We start from the raw sequence: 18,943 nt of genomic DNA, 5'->3' as shown, positions 1-18,943 counted from the left end.
GATAGATCAACAAGACAAAAAATAAGTAAAGAAACTAAAGCTCTAAATAAGGACCTAGAGCATTTGGGCTTAACAGACATCTATAGAACACTAAACCCAAAAAAAACGGAGTACACATTTTTCTCAAGCGCACACGGATCATTCTCCAGGATCGATCACATACTGGGGCACAAGACAAACATCAACAGATACACCAAGATTGAAATCATACCAACCATCTTTTCTGACCACGAAGGCATCAAACTAGAAATAAATCATAAAAAGAAGGCAAGGAACTATCCTACCTCATGGAGATTAAAAGCCACACTACTGGAAGACCACTGGACTAACGAGGAGATCAAAGAAGAAATTAAAAAATTCTTTGAATTGAATGACAAGGAGGACACCAATATCCTAAATGTATGGGATGCAGCAAAAGCAGTAATAAGAGGAAAATATATAGCAATAGAAGCTCACATCAAAAAACAAGAAAGAACTCAAAGAAACAACCTAATCTCGAAGCTCAAAGATCTAGAAAAAGAACAACAAAAAAACCCAGAACCAGTAGAAGAAAAGAAATAATAAACCAAAGCAGAAATAAATGAAATTGAAACTAAAAAACAATCCAAAAGATCAATGAAACCAAGAGCTGGTTCTTTGAAAAAATAAATAAAATAGACAAACCCCTAGCCAGGCTCACAAAGGAAAAAAGGGAGAAAGCACAAATACACAGAATCATAAATGAAAGAGGAGAAATCACAACGGACACAGCAGAAATCAAAAGAATAATCAGTAATTACTATGAACAGTTATATGGAAACAAGTTCAACAATCTAGAGGAGATGGACAAATTCCTACAACTCTACAATCACCCAAAGCTAGATAAAGAAGAAATAGAACACCTAAACAGACCAATTACAAGCAGCGAAATTGAAATGGTAATTAAAAACCTCCCCAAAAACAAAAGCCCAGGACCTGATGGATTTACAAATGAATTCTACCAAACATTCAGAGACGAATTAGTGCCTATCCTTCACAAACTCTTCCAAAAAATTGAGAAGGAAGGGACAATACCAAACACGTTCTATGAAGCCAATATTACACTAATACCAAAACCGAATAAGGACAACACAAAAAAGGAAAACTATAAGCCAATCTCCCTAATGAACACTGATGCAAAAATCCTCAATAAAATTTTAGCTATCAGAATCCAACAATGTATCCATAAGATAATTCACCACGACCAAGTTGGATTCATTCCAGGGGCACAAGGATGGTTTAACATCCGAAAATCAATCAACGTTATCCAACACATCAACAAAAAGAAATATAAAAACCATATGATAATATCAATAGATGCTGAGAAAGCTTTCGACAAAGTGCAACACCCATTCATGATAAAAGCCCTTGAAATTCTTGGGATACAAGGAACATACCTCAACATCATAAAGGCCATCTATGACAAGACAACAGCCAGTATCATTCTCAATGGTGAAAAGCTGAAAGCAATTCCATTAAGATCTGGAACAAGACAAGGATGTCCACTCTCACCACTGCTTTTCAATATAATACTGGAAGTCCTAGCCAGAGCAATAAGACAAGAGAAAGACATCCAAGGAATCCAAATAGGAAAAGAAGAAGTCAAACTATCACTATTTGCAGATGATATGATAATATATGTAGAGAACCCCAAAATCTCCACAGAAAAACTAATTCAACTCATCAATCAATTCAGTAAAGTGGCAGGATACAAAATCAACACGCAAAAGTCAGTAGCCTTCCTATACACAAACAATAAATATGAAGAAGAAGAAATCAAAAAAACCACCCCTTTTATTATTGAAACAAAAAATATCAAATATTTGGGAATAAATCTAACAAAAGAGGTAAGGGACCTATACAAAGAAAACTATAAAACACTGTTAAAAGAAATAGAAGAAGACACAAAGAAATGGAAAGACATCCCCTGCTCATGGATTGGAAGAATAAACATTATTAAAATGGCCATCCTACCAAAAGCAATATACAGATTCAATGCTATTCCAATCAAAATCTCAATGGCATTCTTCAAAGAAATAGAACAATTATTGATGAAATTCATATGGAATCACCAAAAACCCCGAATAGCCAAAGCTCTACTGAAAAAAAAAGAAGGAAATGGAGGCATCACACTCCCAGACTTCAAACTATACTACAAAGCCATAATCATCAAAACTGCATGGTATTGGAACAAGAACAGACATACAGACCAATGGAATCGAATAGAAAATCCAGAAATAAACCCACAGATTTATGGTCAACTAATCTTTGACAAAGGAGCAAAGACTATGCATTGGAGCAAAGAAAGTTTGTTCAATAAATGGTGCTGGGAAAACTGGGTCGCTACATGCAAAAGAATGAAGCTTGACCACTACCTCACACCATACACAAAAATCAACTCAAAATGGATTAAAGAACTAGACATAAGACCTGAAACCATAAAATACATAGAAGGAAATATAGGCGAACACTATGGGATTTGCACATCAAAGACATCTTTACAGACACATCACCCAAAGCAGTGATAGTGAAGAGAAAGATAAACAGCTGGGACTACATCAAATTAAAGAGCTTCTGCACAGCAAAAGAGACAATAACAAAAACAAAGAGAAACCCCACCAACTGGGAGAACATTTTTGCACCCAACACTAATGATAAAGGACTGATCACAAAAATCTGCAAAGAGCTGATGAGACTCAGCAACAACAAAGAAAATAATCCAGTCAAAAAATGGGCAGAAGAGCTAAAAAGAAACTTCTCTGAAGAGGAAATGCAAATGGCCAACAGACATATGAAAAAATGTTCAACATCACTTGTCATCAGGGAAATGCAAATCAAAACTACCATGAGATACCATCTCACACCAGTGAGAATGGCACATATTAAAAAAACTAGCAACAACAAATGTTGGCGAGGGTGTGGAGAAAAGGAACTCTTGTGCACTGTTGGTGGGAGTGCAAACTGGTCCAACCACTATGGAGAGCTGTGTGGAGATTTCTGGACCTACTAAACATAGAGCTTCCATATGATCCAGCAATTCCACTCCTTGGTATTTACCCAAAGGACACAGAAACATCAATTCCAAAGAACACCTGCACCCCTATGTTTATAGCAGCACTGTTTACAATAGCTAAGCTTTGGAAACAACCCAAATGCCCAAAAATAGATGACTGGATCAAGAAGATGTGGTACATATATACCATGGAATATTACTCAGCATTCAAAAAAGATAAACACATGCAATTTGCAGCAACATGGATGGCACTGGAAGGGCTCATGCTCAGCGAAATAAGCCAAAAAGAAAAGAAAAATACCGGATGGTCTCACTCATAGCAGGAATCTAGAAAACTTAAATAAGGGACCAGGAAAATGAATATAAGAAAGTGAAAATCAAAATCAACAAAAAACTATGAACCAGAGACACTTTTTGGGGGTGGGGGCGGGAGGGGAAGGATTGGGGTCAGAATGGGGCGTTTGCAATTGTATGGGGGAATATAAAAATAAAATTTAATATTAAAAAAAAAAAAAAAAGAGTTACTATTAACATTACTATATTTCCCTAGATCTTGGAGCCATCCAAAATTAATGGAGTTCAGGATTCAGTAGGTTACATCCTATTCAGGAATCAGAATCCACAGAAAGAATTTCTGGGAGGGAGTGGAAGACAAAAATAAGGAAATTATTATTTACTTTGTCTCTTCTCTATAGCAGATGCTTTATTCTTAAGTCAAAGATAATGCCATTGTATCCCCAAAACAACTTTTCGAGCTATCTCCCTTTTTCATGAGAGGAAATTATAGCTAAGAAAAGTTTAATAATTTATATAAAATATATCCAGAATCAGGAGTCAAAGGCACATGTGTGTGCACTAAGGACCACAGATGTTATTTCCACTTAAGGCTACAGGGAGTTAATAAGGAATTCATAAGACAAAGTTGACACTGGGGATATGAAAACAATGATTTAGAGGTGGTAACATTTTCAGTATGCCTCAAACAAATGGGGAAATTATCAAAACAAAAGAAAGGCTACAGGAATACCTTACATCACATTTTAGTATTTCAAATGCAAACAAAATGGGACCATGTCCAGTTTTTTCTTCTCCATCTTCTACATATTCAGGAATGAGGACTATGGGACATTCTATTATTTGTGGCATCTCTGAAGAGTGCTTGTGTGCAGTGGGCTTAGGAGAATCTCAAAAGTCAGACTCAATTATTTTGAAGATTCTTTAGGCAATTGAATACCAACACAAAACCCGATAAAAAACAATGAAAACAGGGCCTCCCCGGTGGCACAGTGGTTGAGTGCTGGGTTGCGAAGCTGTCCACAGCCTCTGCAGCGCTGGTTCTATACCCGGCCACTGGCGAGGGTCCCACATGGTGCGACAGACCTCTCCTGCTGAGCCTGCTGCTCCTCTCAGCAGTGTATTTCAGTCAGTCTGCCTGTTCTGTTCCCTGCTCTGGTTCTGGTGAATTCTCTCACTCTCCCGCACTTCCGACTGTACCCAGTACTTGTATAAATAAATAAACCTTAAAAAAATTCATTAAAAAAAAAACAATGAGAATAGAAGCAGAAAAAAAAAAATGTGTGTGTGTATATGATCTAAAACCACCAGAGCTGAGGTAGTTAAAAAGTCCACTGTTTACTCTATCCCTTGCTTTAACAACCCTTATAAACCTTGAGCTCTACTTCTGGACATGGGAAAACCTAGGTTTGACTATAAAGCTTTGCTTGTAATATGAAATGTTGATTCTGCTTCTAGGAGTAAAGAAATAGGGTCAAGATAGGCAGAAACATTGCTCTTTGCATGTCAGTGTCATTACCTAAGCTGGGAAAGGAAATTATGAACTGGTGAAGTTCATAATTTATATATTCTCTGTTATAAGATATATATTATATTTAAAATAATTATAATATATTATAAATTTATATTTTTAGTATAATGTAAAATGTACGCTCAAGGAGGCAATTGTGAACTCGGAAGCAGTAATCTAGCTTCAGATTGGGAAATCGTATACACAGAAGGAATTTTCATACAAGCAGAAAAATTTTGGTCAGCTCACCAAGGAATTAGATCTTTAATAAACACCAACAAATTCATATAATTCATCACAAATTGCCACACACTAGGAAAATAGGAAAAAAATAATGTTCGGCAAACTCAGAGAGAATTTCATCTGACTGATAAAAACTGTTGGAACAAACTTCATACATCAAACATGGCAATAGTAGACTGGAGGGTTGGGGGAGAGTTGATTAGGTGTGTGTTGAGGGTGGTTAAGGTCTTTGAAAGGTTGAAAGGTCAGAATAAGACAAGGATGGCTTTGGGCCTGTTACAACTCTTTCACCAAGTCCCGAGTGCCTTAGAGTGCCTAGACTGTTATTGGCATTCAGTAAAGGATATTTATTATTATGTTCATCAGATGAGACAGGCAGGAGTCATGAATCTTTGCAGAAAGAAAAGACCAATAGATTTGCTTTGACTAAAAGTCATATAACTTGAAAGGTTTATTGCTGAACTGATTATGTAATGTAGCTTAGAAAGAGCAGATTTAAGATAAAGATTTGAAGCCCTCAGGCAGGTTTGGAAAGAGAGTGGGGAAAGTACTGAATTCATTAGTAGGCCATTTAAGAACTGCCTGCCTTTTAAATCTAGTTTCAGACTATAAAGCAGAAAGGCAGTGGGGCATGTTAAAGGGCACTAATTTGGAGTCAGAAGATGTGAGATTAGCCAATGACTATCTGTGACTTCCAGCAAGTCCTTTCCATTATTTGTATATACATATACCATACACAGTAAGTGGGGAAAGAGAGGCATGAGTTAAATTTGAGAATCATCTAATATCTATTTTATTTATTTTTTAAAGATTCATTTATTTATACAAGAACTGGTGTAGAGGTCAGATGTGCAGGAGGGTGGGAGGATTCACCAGAGACAGAGCAGGGGACAGAACAGGCAGACTGACTGAAATACACTGCTGAGGGGAGCAGTGGGCAAGACAGGAGAGGTCTGCCACGTCATGTGGATATCTTCCCTGGCCGGCCCGGATCGAACCCAAACCGCAGAGGCTGGTGACAGCTTCACAGTGCTGCACTCAACCGCATGTGCCTTCAGAATAGGCTTCAGAATAACCCTATTTTCCACACCCAGATGTTTGACTACTTACAACCTCCAGAGTTCACCAAATGACCTAACTAGATCAATCCTCCAGGTGATCATTCCTTCATGGTTCCCTACTATCTTGGTCATATCCAGTTTCTCTTGGCCTACGCAACAGTTCCCACTCTGGAAATTAGATATGTATGAGTCCATTAGATTCACTCAGAGAACTTTAAAAATGCCAAGACTCAAGCACCACTCCCACAGATTTTGACTTAAAAGTTCCCCTAATGATTCCCACATGCAGCCAGAGTAAAGAAATTCTTATTTAAACAAACTCTCTGGTCTTTTTGCTATAAAAAATCCCCTCACTTCCTAAATCTTGGATTCTTCACATTGGTGGCCCTTTGATCACTCACAAATTGTACACTTCTAATGCATTTTCTACCCAAGTACCTATTATTTTAACTCTGGTTAGTTATTGAGACTAGGATTTCTAATCAAGCCCACTAGGTTTAGATCCATTAGGACTTTTATCCTTGGCACTGAAGTAATTGGTATTACATTGGTTTGCATTTGTTGATTTATAGCATAGTGATGATAATAAAAGACATCATTCATGCATATTGTATTAATTCAGATTTTCTTGCTATTTGTTATATGTTCATCTCCATTACCTTAATTTATTCAATAATTAATTTATAACTTATTCAAACAGCTTTATAGAAATATGATGTATATACCATACAATTCACACATTTAAGGTATTCCATTTAGTAGTTCTGTATTTATTCACATATATGTATAACTATAACCACAGTCAATTTTAGAATATTTTTATCATCTCAAAAAGAAATCCTATACTCTTTACCTGTTGCTCTACTTGTCCTTGTAACCCCACTCCATATCGCTATACAAACACTAATCTAATTTCTGTCTATAGATTTCCCTTTTCTGGAATTTCAAATGAATAAAATTATAGTGTATGAGATTGGTTACTAACTTATTTCACTTAGCATGTTTACAGTGAAATATAAACATTTACAGGGTTTATCCATGTTATAAACATATTCATGCCTAATTCCTTTTAATGACTGAATAGTACTCCATTGTACAGATAAACCACATTTTTTTTTCTCTATTCGTGCTTTCATTTGGGTTCTTTTCTACTGTGGATTATAATGAATAATGCTGCTAAAACTAGTTTCTTTCTGGATGTGTCTTTTCATTTCTCTTGGGTATATATGTAGGGATAGAATTGTTCAATAATATGGTATCCCCATGTTAAATTATTTGAGGAACTGCCAAAATGTTTTCTAAAGTGGCTGTATCATTTTATATCCCGCAAAAGTATATATGAGAGTTCCAATTTCACCACATCCTGGCAGATACTTATTATCATCTTAGTGGGTGTGAAGTGATTTCTTATTATGGTTTTGATTTGTATTTCCCAGGTGACTGATAATGTTGAACATCTACTCATGTACTTTTTTCCATTAACATGTCTTTGGAGAAATGTCTACTCAGATCATTTGCCATCTTTTAAATTTTTTTCAAATGTTCAAAAAATTGAATCATTTTTCTGAATATAAAATTTTATAGGAACATTTTCCATCTCAGGTAATCCTACATTGTTCATTTTTTAAATATGTGATCTTAGGAATCTCCTTTTAGTACTAAGATGGAGCATAAGGGAAGTTTGTAGCTCATTATTGCTATTTACTATGTTTAACTCATGCTACAGAAGTTTGTATTCCCCATGGTGCTTGTGTCAAATATACATCAAATATGCATCAACTATTGAATAAATGAATGAATTTCTGGTAACCTAAATGATAGCAAATAAAACTATCGTATGCTTGGAATTTATGTTTCTTATTTTACTACAATGAATATTAAAATGAAAATTAAACTGTAAGTTAAAATGTATGCATATTAAAAATATTAAAAATATTAAAAATGTATGCATGTTTAATATTACTTCCTTTTTTGCATATTCATAGCTGTTCTGAAATGCATTGCTTACATCAAGCAGACTTCTCTGGATTTTTTATATTTTTGAATTGTTTTAAAATTAATTTTAGGTTGTTCACATATCAATATAAATTTGGGTGTACAAGTTCACACCTCCATATGTTCACATGTTCCACGCACATTCTACCAAAACTTCTGAGCCAATAATTTATATCTTTCCTTCCTCTGTACCTTTTCCCTCCTCTCATTCTATCTGGTATCCAGTATGTTTTTCACAGAGTCTCACAGTGTTTTCAATGAGCTTTGCCAGTATGTTTGTCTTGGTCATTTATATGCCACAAATAAGTGAAACCATCCAGTATGAGTCTTTCAGTTTCTGATTTTTTTTCATTTAACGTAATCACCTCAACATTCATTCATTTGGTCCAAAAGGCACTATCTAATCATTTTAAATAGTTGAGTAGCATTCCATTGAATGTATATTCCAGATTTTCTCTTAACATTTTTTAACATTTGTCAAGTTTATTAAAGAAAGGGAAAATAGGAAAGAGGGATGCCTGCATAGACACAAATAGGCAGTCCTAAAACACAAGCTCTTTTTTTTTAAATTTTTGAGGTAAAACTGGTTTGAATCACTATATATGATTCAGAGCAATAAATTCACACCTCGTCAGATGTATATTACCACACCACATCCATCCCAGAGCACCCAAATCCCTTTATTGTATACCATGAGCATCCATGCCACTTTGATCCCCCCTAGCATTCCCCTACAGCAGCTTCAATTCTGCAGTGATATCAAGAATGTGTTTTTGTTTAGTTTTGATAGTTCCCACATTATTTCCCTCTATCTTCCACATATGAGTGAAATAAACTGATATTTTTTTCCCCTCTGGCTTATTTTCACTTAGCATGATCCTCTCAAATTCCATATCACAAATAACAAAAGCTCATTTTTAATAGCTTTTTAAAACATTTTTTGTATATGTACTACATCTTTTTTTGTTCATTTGTTTCCAGAGACATCAGATAAAAGTAATTGACTGAAAACCCTAAAAGAATCTTTACTCCTTTAAAAAATGAATTTATTTTTTTAATTGAGGTAAATTTAGAATCCTCCATTCAGATATCAACACATTATCGCAACAATTATTAAACGACCCATAGTTCCCGACCATAGTCCATTGTGCTTCCTTCCTTCTTTATTCTTACCCAGGCCACTCCCCACTCTCGATGCTTCAGTTTTATAGTCATCTTTCAAGGGCTAGTTTTTTTTGTTTGTTTTTTTTTTGTTTTAACTCGTCTTTATCTGACCCTCAGTTTGGTTTCTCTACATTTCTACATATTAACATCATCTAGTATTTACCTATCCTTTCTGACTTAATTCACTTAACTATCTATTCCAGCTCCATGATGCCACAAATGACAATAGTTTAAATATTTTGATTGCTGAGTAATATTGCATTGTTTATATATACTACATCTTTATGATCAAATAGTCTTTTATTGAGGAATTAGGTTGTTTACATAATTTATTTATTTTTAAAGATTCATTTATTTATGCATATAAGAACTGGAGTATAGGCCAGAGGTGTGCATGTGAGGGGATTCACCAGAGATAGAGTAGGGAACAGAATAGGCAGACTGACAGTAATACACTGCTGAAGGGAGCTGTGGGCAAGTTAGGAGAGGTCTGCTGTGATATGTGGGTATCTCCCTGGCTGGAGATTGAGCTCATGTTGCAATGGCTTTGAATAGCTTTGTGGGATGCGTCTTAACCCCTTGTACCACCAGTGAGGCCCTGTTTCCATAATTTAGCTGTCTTAAATAGTGCAGCAATAAACATGGGAGTACTACTCTCCTTTTTCCTTTCAAATTAGTATAATTTTAGTGTTTTAGGAAGTTGTCTAGGGGTGAAATTTCTGGTTTGTATGACAGACCAATTTATTACATTTTTATATGGAAATTGATTTTCTCTGATATAAGCATGGGTGTCTTTGCCTTCTTTTGTTTCCCATTCACTCTGAGTTTTCTTGGTGTTCTTCCATTTCCTTAAACTTCTTTGTCATGGAAATTTCACTCTGTATCTTTTCTGAAAAACATATCTTCCTCATTTTTTAGTTAAATTCTGGAAATTTGGTCTCTCTGTGTATTGTATTATTTCCCTGATGAGTCATGTGGCCATTTATTGGGTTTTTTCCTTCTCCCCATTATTTTCTTTGGGGTCCTGGTACTGAAGGTGGGGTTTTTTGCTTGAAATGGCTCCTTACTCCTAACTGTTCAGAGGGCTCACAACTCTGGTTAGGTGGCTGGTAGAGTGTTGAGGGATATTGCCTGGCCTGAAGCTACTCCAGCACCTCTCCTGGCATGGGTCTTGTGTCTCATCATTCTGGCAGACAGCTGGTAGGGTCATGTGAGAAGTCATGGAGCCTAGGGTTATACTGTCACATGTCTGAATCTTCATGGGTCTGAACTGGAGACTGGCAGGGTCTTGCAGAACATCATGAGGCCTGCTTCCATGCTGACACCTTGACTGGCATAGATCCTCCATGTGTCACTACCTTCATTTTTCACTTGAATGATTTTTCTGATAGTTTTTTTTTTTCAAAATTTCCAATTTTTTTAAGATTTATTTATTTATACAAGAACTGGGATACAGGCCAGAGACACAGGAGGGTGAGAGAATTCACCAGAAACAGAGCAGGAAGCATAACAGGCAGACAACTGAAAACACTGCTGAGGGAAGCAGCCAGTGAGGTCTGCCACGCAATGTGGGTATCTCCCTGGCATGCCAGTAATCTAATAAAACCCACGCTGCAGAGGCTGCAGACAGCTTCACAGGGCTGTGCTCAACTTTCTGCACCACCGGGGAGGCCCTTTTTCTGATAGTTTCTGTTCACTTTTTCATCTGAGTGTCTCTGCTATAGATTTTTGGTTTTTCATTACCATGAGGGTTATATATAAATCTTTATATGTCTAAGATATTACTTTTTATGTTGGATCAATTCATTGACTTTTAATTATTGATGATATGTCCTTTACTTCCTTACTGTTAATATGTTGTTGTTTCAAGTTATTTTAGTTTATGTGTCAGATTCTGTATTATTATTTATGAACTTGATCAATGTGTTCATTTTGTTCTTTTGTTTTTTCTTGTTATATAGATTCATACTTTTGGCATTTCTTATAGGGCAGCTCTGATAGTAGTAAACTCAGTTAGTTTTTTTTCTTTTTTAAGGATTTATTTTATTTATACAAGAACTGGGGTACAGGCCAGATGCGCGGGAGGGTGAGAGGATTCACCAGAGACAGAGAGGGGAACAGAACAGGCAGATTGACTGACGTACACTGATGAGGAGAGCAGCAGGCAAGACAGGAGAGGTCTGCCAGGCCATGTGGGCATCTCCGCTTCTGGTGGGGATCAACCGGCTCTGCGGAGGCTTCGGATAGCTTCACAGAGCAGCACTCAACCGCCTGCGCCACCAGGGAGGAACAGTTAGTTTTTGATAGTCTGAGAAAGTCTTTATTTCTCTATCATCTTTGCAAGATAATTTTGTAAGATAGTGTATGATTGACTCACATTTTTTGTCATTTAGAATTAATAACATATTAAGATATGTTATTGCACTCTCTTCAAGTTTTGATATTAGCTGGAGAAATTTGATGAAATTATGATTGAGATAAATTTGCATGTTGCATTCTCCACCACCAACACATTTAATACTATATCACTGACTTCTGATAATTTAAAATAGAATGTCTCAGTGAAGGCTATTTTGTATTTAGATGTTTGGGTGTTTCTTCTGCTAATTGGATATCATTTACAATTCTTTCCTTAGGGTTGGGAAGTGTTCTTTAAATAGTGTCTCTCCTCCTCTCTCTTTTTACTTTTTGGAATACCTATTTTTCCTATATTTTCTCTTCTTTTTTTAAAGTTTTTTTTTTTTAATTTATTTATACAAGCACTGGATACAGTCAGAAGTGCGGAAAGGTGAGAGAATTCACCAGAGCCAGAGTGGGGGACAGAACAGGCAGACTTGACAAAGTACCCTGCTGAGGGAAGCAGCGGGTGCAGCAGAAGAGGTCTGTGCACTGTGTGGGACCCTCGCTGGCAGCTGGGGATCAAACCTGCACTGTAGAGGCTGTGGGTAGCTTCGCAGCCCAGCACTCAACCACTGCGCCACCAGGGAGGCCCCTATGTTTTCTCTTCTAATTGATTCTGATATTACCTGTAGTTTCTTCATTTTTTCTAAATCATATTTATCTCACTTATTCCATTAGTGTCATTTATACATATGTATATTTTATTTTCAAAATTCCTTGTTATTCCATCTTAAGTCTCCTAAATATGCTTTCAATATTTGTCTTTATTTATATTGTGTTATTAGAAAACAAAGAACATTCCTAATTTTCACTCTCTTCAATTTGTTTAATGAAGAATTATTATTATCCTGAATCTCTTGTCTATGATTCTGAACTTGTTTTCTGTGTTTATCACAATTCTCTCACTTTATTTGTTTTCTTTAAGATTGTTGTCCTAAAATATTTGTCCTTGAATTATGTGTCTTTTCATTTTTCTCTAGACTTCCATTTCGTTCTGTCAGCCTTTCCAAAATTTCTTCATGTATTTCTTGCTAATCATGTGTGTTGTCACATTTGGTTTTCTCAATTTGGGGCTCTATGCCTTTAGTTTTTTGTTTGTTCATTTGTTTCACTTGGTGGTAAGTGAAGGCTGTGTAGTTGGAGTCCAAGTCAAAGACTTGGTTTTACAATGGAAAAGAGGGGGATATTCCAGGTATTGATATTCATACTTCCATTATTACCTTTTCTCCATAGCAAGTGCTGTTCACTGTTTCATAGAACCCACATTCTCTGGTCCCAGATTTTTGACATTTCTCTCTGTGGAGAACAACAGGTAATCTATCTCTCTGATATCCCAGCAGGGAGGTGACTCCAGCATCCTCACTGCCAGTTAAAGTTTCTCCATGATTGAGTCAATGGTCTTGGAACTCATGTGCATGTAAGAATCCAACCCCCCCCCTCAGAAAAGATTCACCACATCTGGGCCATGTTCCACACTCTGTGTTCAGTTACCAGCTTGTTTGGTTGACTGGAATGGCTCCCATCCTAACAACAACTCTTTTTGTCTCTTCCAGTCCTCCCGCCCCACCTCCCCCAGCAAACCACCAACCTCAGAGAAAAATATCTGTGGGTCAGTCTCCTGTCACTGGTGATGACATTTTCTGTGAATAAAACTTAGTTTCTCATAGTTTTACTCATGAGAAATTGTTATCAATGCCTTGATATTATACCATAAGATGAGGAGCTGTCAAATGCCTTTTATATGTCCATTGATTTGTTTGCATAATTTTGTTTATAACCTGTTGATTAGATTATTGCATTAATTAATTTTCAGGTGTCTAAACAACTTTATATCCCTGATATAAATTCCATTTGATCATGGTATAATTTTGTTTTATATTGCTAGGTTTAGCTTAATAGTACCTTGTTGAGGTTTTTTGATTCTATCTCTATAAGTGATACTGGTCTACAGTGTTTCTTTTTGTCATGTCTTAGTCTATTTTTTAATTTATTTTAATTTATTTATGGATACAAGAATTGGGGTGTAAAACAGAGGTGTGGGAGGGTGAGAAGATTCACCAGAGACAGAGTGGGAACAGAAAAGCTGATCTGCTGAAATAGCCCCCTGAGGGGAACAGTAGTGGAGAGAGGAGCGGTCTGCTATTCCATGTGGGTTGGTTAGCTCACTGGCTGTGGATTGAGCTCAGGCAGTAGTGTCTGGCAATAGTTTGATCTAGTTGAGACTTTAACTCCTGCACCATGGGAGAGACCTTTAGTCTACCTTTGGTATTAGAGCAATAGTGGCCTCACAGAATGAGTTGTTAAGATCTTTTATTTCATATTATTTATCTTTCATTTACTGAAAAGCTTTTTAATATTATATAGGAAAAGTCCATATTGTAATTAAAAATGCCCAAGTAAAGTAAGTGTCATATGATAATAGTAATTATTTACAATATATTTTCAGAAAAAAACTCAATATTCAAATGCAGAAAAGAAAACATCACATTTTAGCACTCAATATTTCCATTGGTTCTTAATGTATTACAGCTGGAAGATAATTTTGCATGGCTAAATTTTTATCTATTCCAGAAGTGTTTTGGATTTTTTTTTTAGCATTACAAACAGTGACTTCCTATGGAAACTTTTCAGTTTTGCACAATGAATTTTTAATAGATTTTTATTGAACTACCATTATTTTACATACTTGTTTATTTTGTCCAAATAAAGATAGTCCTTACTCATGTGTAGTCACCATAGTTTTCCCACCACCAAATCATGCATAATTTGTCACCATAGTCAATTGTGCTCATCTATCTCCCTTTTTTCTCCTCTCTCCTTCTCTATTCGCTTCTCTTCCCCTCCTAGATGCTTCAGATCTATGATCAGCTTTCTAGGGTTGGTTTTATAAGTTTATCTTTGTCTGATCCTTTGTTTGATTTATCCTTATTCCACATATAAGTGAAACCATCCAGTATTTATCTTTCTCCTTCTGTTTTTTTTTTTCACTTAAGATAAACTCTACCTGTTTCAATTATGTTGCTATAAATGGCATAAATTTATCTTTCTTGATTGCAGAATAATATTCCATTGTGCATATGTACTATTATCTTCTTGATTCACTCATCTGGGGAATTTAGGTTGTTTCCATATATAGACTTTTTAAAATAGCGATTCTATGAATATAGAAGTGCAGGTTTCCTTTCCATTTAGTGTTTTTCTGTGTAAATATTGAGTGTTATGTCTTACTGTTGTATTGTTCCCTTAATCAAAATATATTTCCATTCTTGTCTCTTATTTTTTTTAAAGATTTATTTTATTTATTTATACATACAAGAGCTGGGGTATGGGACAGAGATGCAGGGGGTGAGAGGATTCACCAGAAACAGAGTGGGGAGCAGAACAGGCGAATTGACTGAAATACACTGCTGAGGTGAGCAGTGGGTGAGACAGGAGAGGTCTGCTGTGCTATGTGCGATCAAACTCATGCTGCAGTGGCTGCTGATACCTTCAAAGTGCTGAGACTTAACCCTTTGTACCACTTACTTTTCTTACTTTTTTAAGCTGTGAGTTTATTTTATTTGATATAAGTATGACTGTCCCTGCCTTCCTTTGGCTGTCATTTTCTTGTAGAATTGTTTTCCATCCTAATACATTCTGTCTATGTTTACCCTTGGAAATTGGGTGTATTTCCTGGAGGCCTCAGAGTGTTGTATTCTGTTTCCTAATACAAGTAGATTCTCTGCATCCTTTAATAGTTGAGTTCATTTCATAGACATTTAAAATTATTATTGATATATGAAGGTCTGATACTTTCATTTTCCCCCTTTTTTGTTTTTATTTTGTTTGTTCAGTATTTTTGTGTTTATTACTCTCCTTGACTTAAATAGTAAACTCCTTTAAATATTACTTTGAGGGGGGAGGGGTTAGTGCTTGCAAACTTCCTAAGATTCTGTCTGAGAAGACCTTTATTTATTTAAAATATCTGAAGGACAGCTTTGTTAGATAGCATAATTTGGTTGGAAATTTTATCTTGGAGTATTTTGAATATGTCTTTCCACTATTTTCTTGCTCGTAGTGTTTCTTCAGAGCACTCTGATGTTAGCCAATTTGGGGGTCCTTTATAGGGTATCTGTTTTCTCCCTCTCATCATCTTCATTACTTTTCCCTTGTCTGAACTCTTGGAAGTTTTCCTACTGTATATCTTGAAGTAGGTTTCCTATTGTTTAGGTAGCTTGGGTGTTCATTTAGCTTCCAGTAACTCTATGTTCAGTTCCTTCTTTGAGTTTCTTTCATTATTTCTTTAACAAAATTTTAGTTCCTTTCTTTCTATCTCCTCCTTCTGGATGCCTACTCTTTTTTTTTGTTGTTGTTGTTGCTGTTTGCTTCTTTTTTATTTTATTTTTTTTTACTTCATTGTTCATTTTTAAACAATATTTGCTTTCCCCCACCCCCTCAAGTGTAGTCTCCATAGAGTTTCCATCAACAATGCACCCATGCACCATCAATTCAGTCCCCTGTGCTCCTTCCTCCCTCCCTTTAATCCCTCTCCCACCTCCTTGCCTGCAGTATGTCTCTGATTTATAATTGCCTATTTTGCTTTGGTGTGTTTTGTGGCATTATTATTTTTTTACACTGATGTCTTATTTGGTTCCCCTATATTCCTGCTATAAGAGAAACCATCCGAGATATATATATATATATATTTTTTTTTTCTTCTTTTTCCTTCTGGCTTATTTCACTGAGCATAATTCCTTCTAGTTCTATCCATGTTGTAGCAAATGTCAAGAGTTTATCCTTTGATTGTTGAATAATATTCCATTGTGTATATATGCCACATCTTCAGGATCCAGTCATCTATTTTTAGGCATTTGGGTTGTTTCCTGGTTTTACCTATTGTAAATAGTGCTGCAATAAACATAGATGTACAGGTATTCTTTTGAATCATATTTTTGTGTCCTTTGGGTAGATCCCTAGTAGTGGAGTTGTCGGGTTGTATGGTAGCTCCATTTTTAGTACTCTGAGGAACCTCCAAACAGCTTTCCATAGTGGATGGACCAGTTTGCACTCCCACCAACAATGTAGGAGAGTTCCTTTTTCACCACATCCTTGCCAACATTTGTTGTTGCTTGTAGTTTTGATATGTGCCATTCTTACTGGTATAAGGTAGCTTTCCTATAGACAAAAAAATCAATCTGAAGAAGAAGAAATCAAGAAAACCATCCCTTTTACAATTGAAAGAAAAAAAAATATCAAAAACTTGGGAATAAACCTAACCAAAGAGGTGAAAGACCTATACAAAGAAAATTATAATACACTGTTAAAAGAAGTAGAATAAGACAAAAGAAATGGAAAGACATTCCCTGCTCATGGATTGGAAGAACTAAGATTAGTAAAATGTCCATCCTACCAAAAGCAATATACATATTCAATGCTATTCCAATAAAAATATCAATAACATTCTACAAACAAATAGAACAAATACTGATAACATTCATATAGAATCACAAAAAAAAGAAAAAAAAAAAAAACATGAACCAAAGCCCTTCTGATGAAAACAAAGTAGAAAGGAGGTATTACACTTCCAAACTTCAAGCTATACTACAAAGTCATAGTAATTAAAGCAGCTTGATATTGGAACAAAAACAGACAGACAGACCAATGGAACCGAATAGAGAGCCCAGAAATAAAACCACACTTATATGGACAACTGATCTTGACAAAGGAGCAAAGAATATGCAATGGAACATGGACAGTTTGTTCAATAAATGGTGTTGGGAAAACTAGAGCACCACATGCAAAAAAAAAAAAAAAAAAAGAAAGAAACTAGACCACTACCTCTCACCTTGCACCAATCCACTGAAAATGGATAAAAGAACTGGACATAAGACCTAAAACCATAAAATATATAGAAGAAAATATAGGTAAAACACTATAAGACATACATCGTGATAACATCTTTGAAGACTCATTACCCAAAGCAAAGAAAGTCAAGGAAAAGGTAAACACCTGGGATGACATCAAACTGAAAAGTTTCTGCAAAGCAAAAGAGACATTAACCAAAACAGAGTCACCCCACTGATTGAGAAAAAATCTTTGCACTCCAGTCAACTGATAAGGGACTGATTGCAAAGATATACAAAAAACTCAAATGACTCAACAAAAATAAAATAAATAATCCAGTCAAGAAATGGATGCCTATTCTTATGTTTCCTTTTTTCATGGTGTCAGATAATTCTTGAGGTGTTGCTTCATTTTTTCAGTTGATCTTTCTACATCTTGCAATTACATTATTTTACTGTTTAAAGTTTCAATTTTGATTTTTATATTCCTTGATTGTATATCTCTTTACTTTTCTGAGTAAAGAGAAACAACTGCATTATTCCATCTTTAATTTTCTTACTCATGAAAATTTTCAACTCTATGCCTGATATATTTAAACAAAAAGGCTCTTCCATATCTTTAATGTTTGGTTCTGGAGTTTTGTTTTCTCTCTGTGAGTTATTGTTCCCCTGAGATCTTGCTTGGCCAATTGTATCTTTCTTTTTCCACATTGTTTTCTTTGGGTTTGCTCTGCTGAAGTTGGGGATTTTGTCGTGTGTGTGTTCTTCTCTCCCATTGTTTTAGGTGCTTATTGGTTGGTGGACTCTGAAGCTGTGGTATTGTGGTATCTGGGGGTAATGCTGGAATTTCTCTGGTAGCTCCTTGGGGTCATCTTTCATTCATCATATAGATGGGGTGCTCAACCAGAGGCTGATATGAGTGCCCGTCCAGCCAGTGGACTGTTCAGGGCCCCGTAAAGGGCATGGCCAGGGTGGTGGGGCACAGTGGTGTTCACCTGAAGTCTGTTGTGGGTGCTCTTCTGGCTGGGGGAGACTTCCCGGCAGGGTGGGGTTTGTGGTCAGGGTAGTGGTACACTGGGGTGCTCACCTGGATGCTGGTGTGAGTGCTCTTCTGCCTGGTAGGTTCATGCTAGTTTTGGAACTATCTAGATTCTGTCTTCCCCTAGGTTAATTTTTGATCTAAGTCTTATGTAAAAGCAATGCCAAGATAACATTGTCTAAATACATTTTCAAACATCTCAATCTGGTTTTCAGTGAAAACAGTTATTGGTCTTTGATTTTCATACCAATTCACACCCTTTTTAAAGGCAATCCTGAAACTAAAAAATAATTCTCATATTTCAAAACTTTTTTCTGGCACTGAGTACTAGGAATAGCATTCCATTAGGAAGTCTTGGGGCAGGTAGATATAGGTTAATGACTT

Source organism: Talpa occidentalis, unplaced genomic scaffold (genome assembly GCF_014898055.3).
Source record: "Talpa occidentalis isolate TD23 unplaced genomic scaffold, MPIMG_talOcc4v2.1 talOcc4.15, whole genome shotgun sequence".
NCBI classification, from domain to species: domain Eukaryota; kingdom Metazoa; phylum Chordata; class Mammalia; order Eulipotyphla; family Talpidae; genus Talpa; species Talpa occidentalis.
This window is presented reverse-complemented; position numbering follows the sequence as displayed.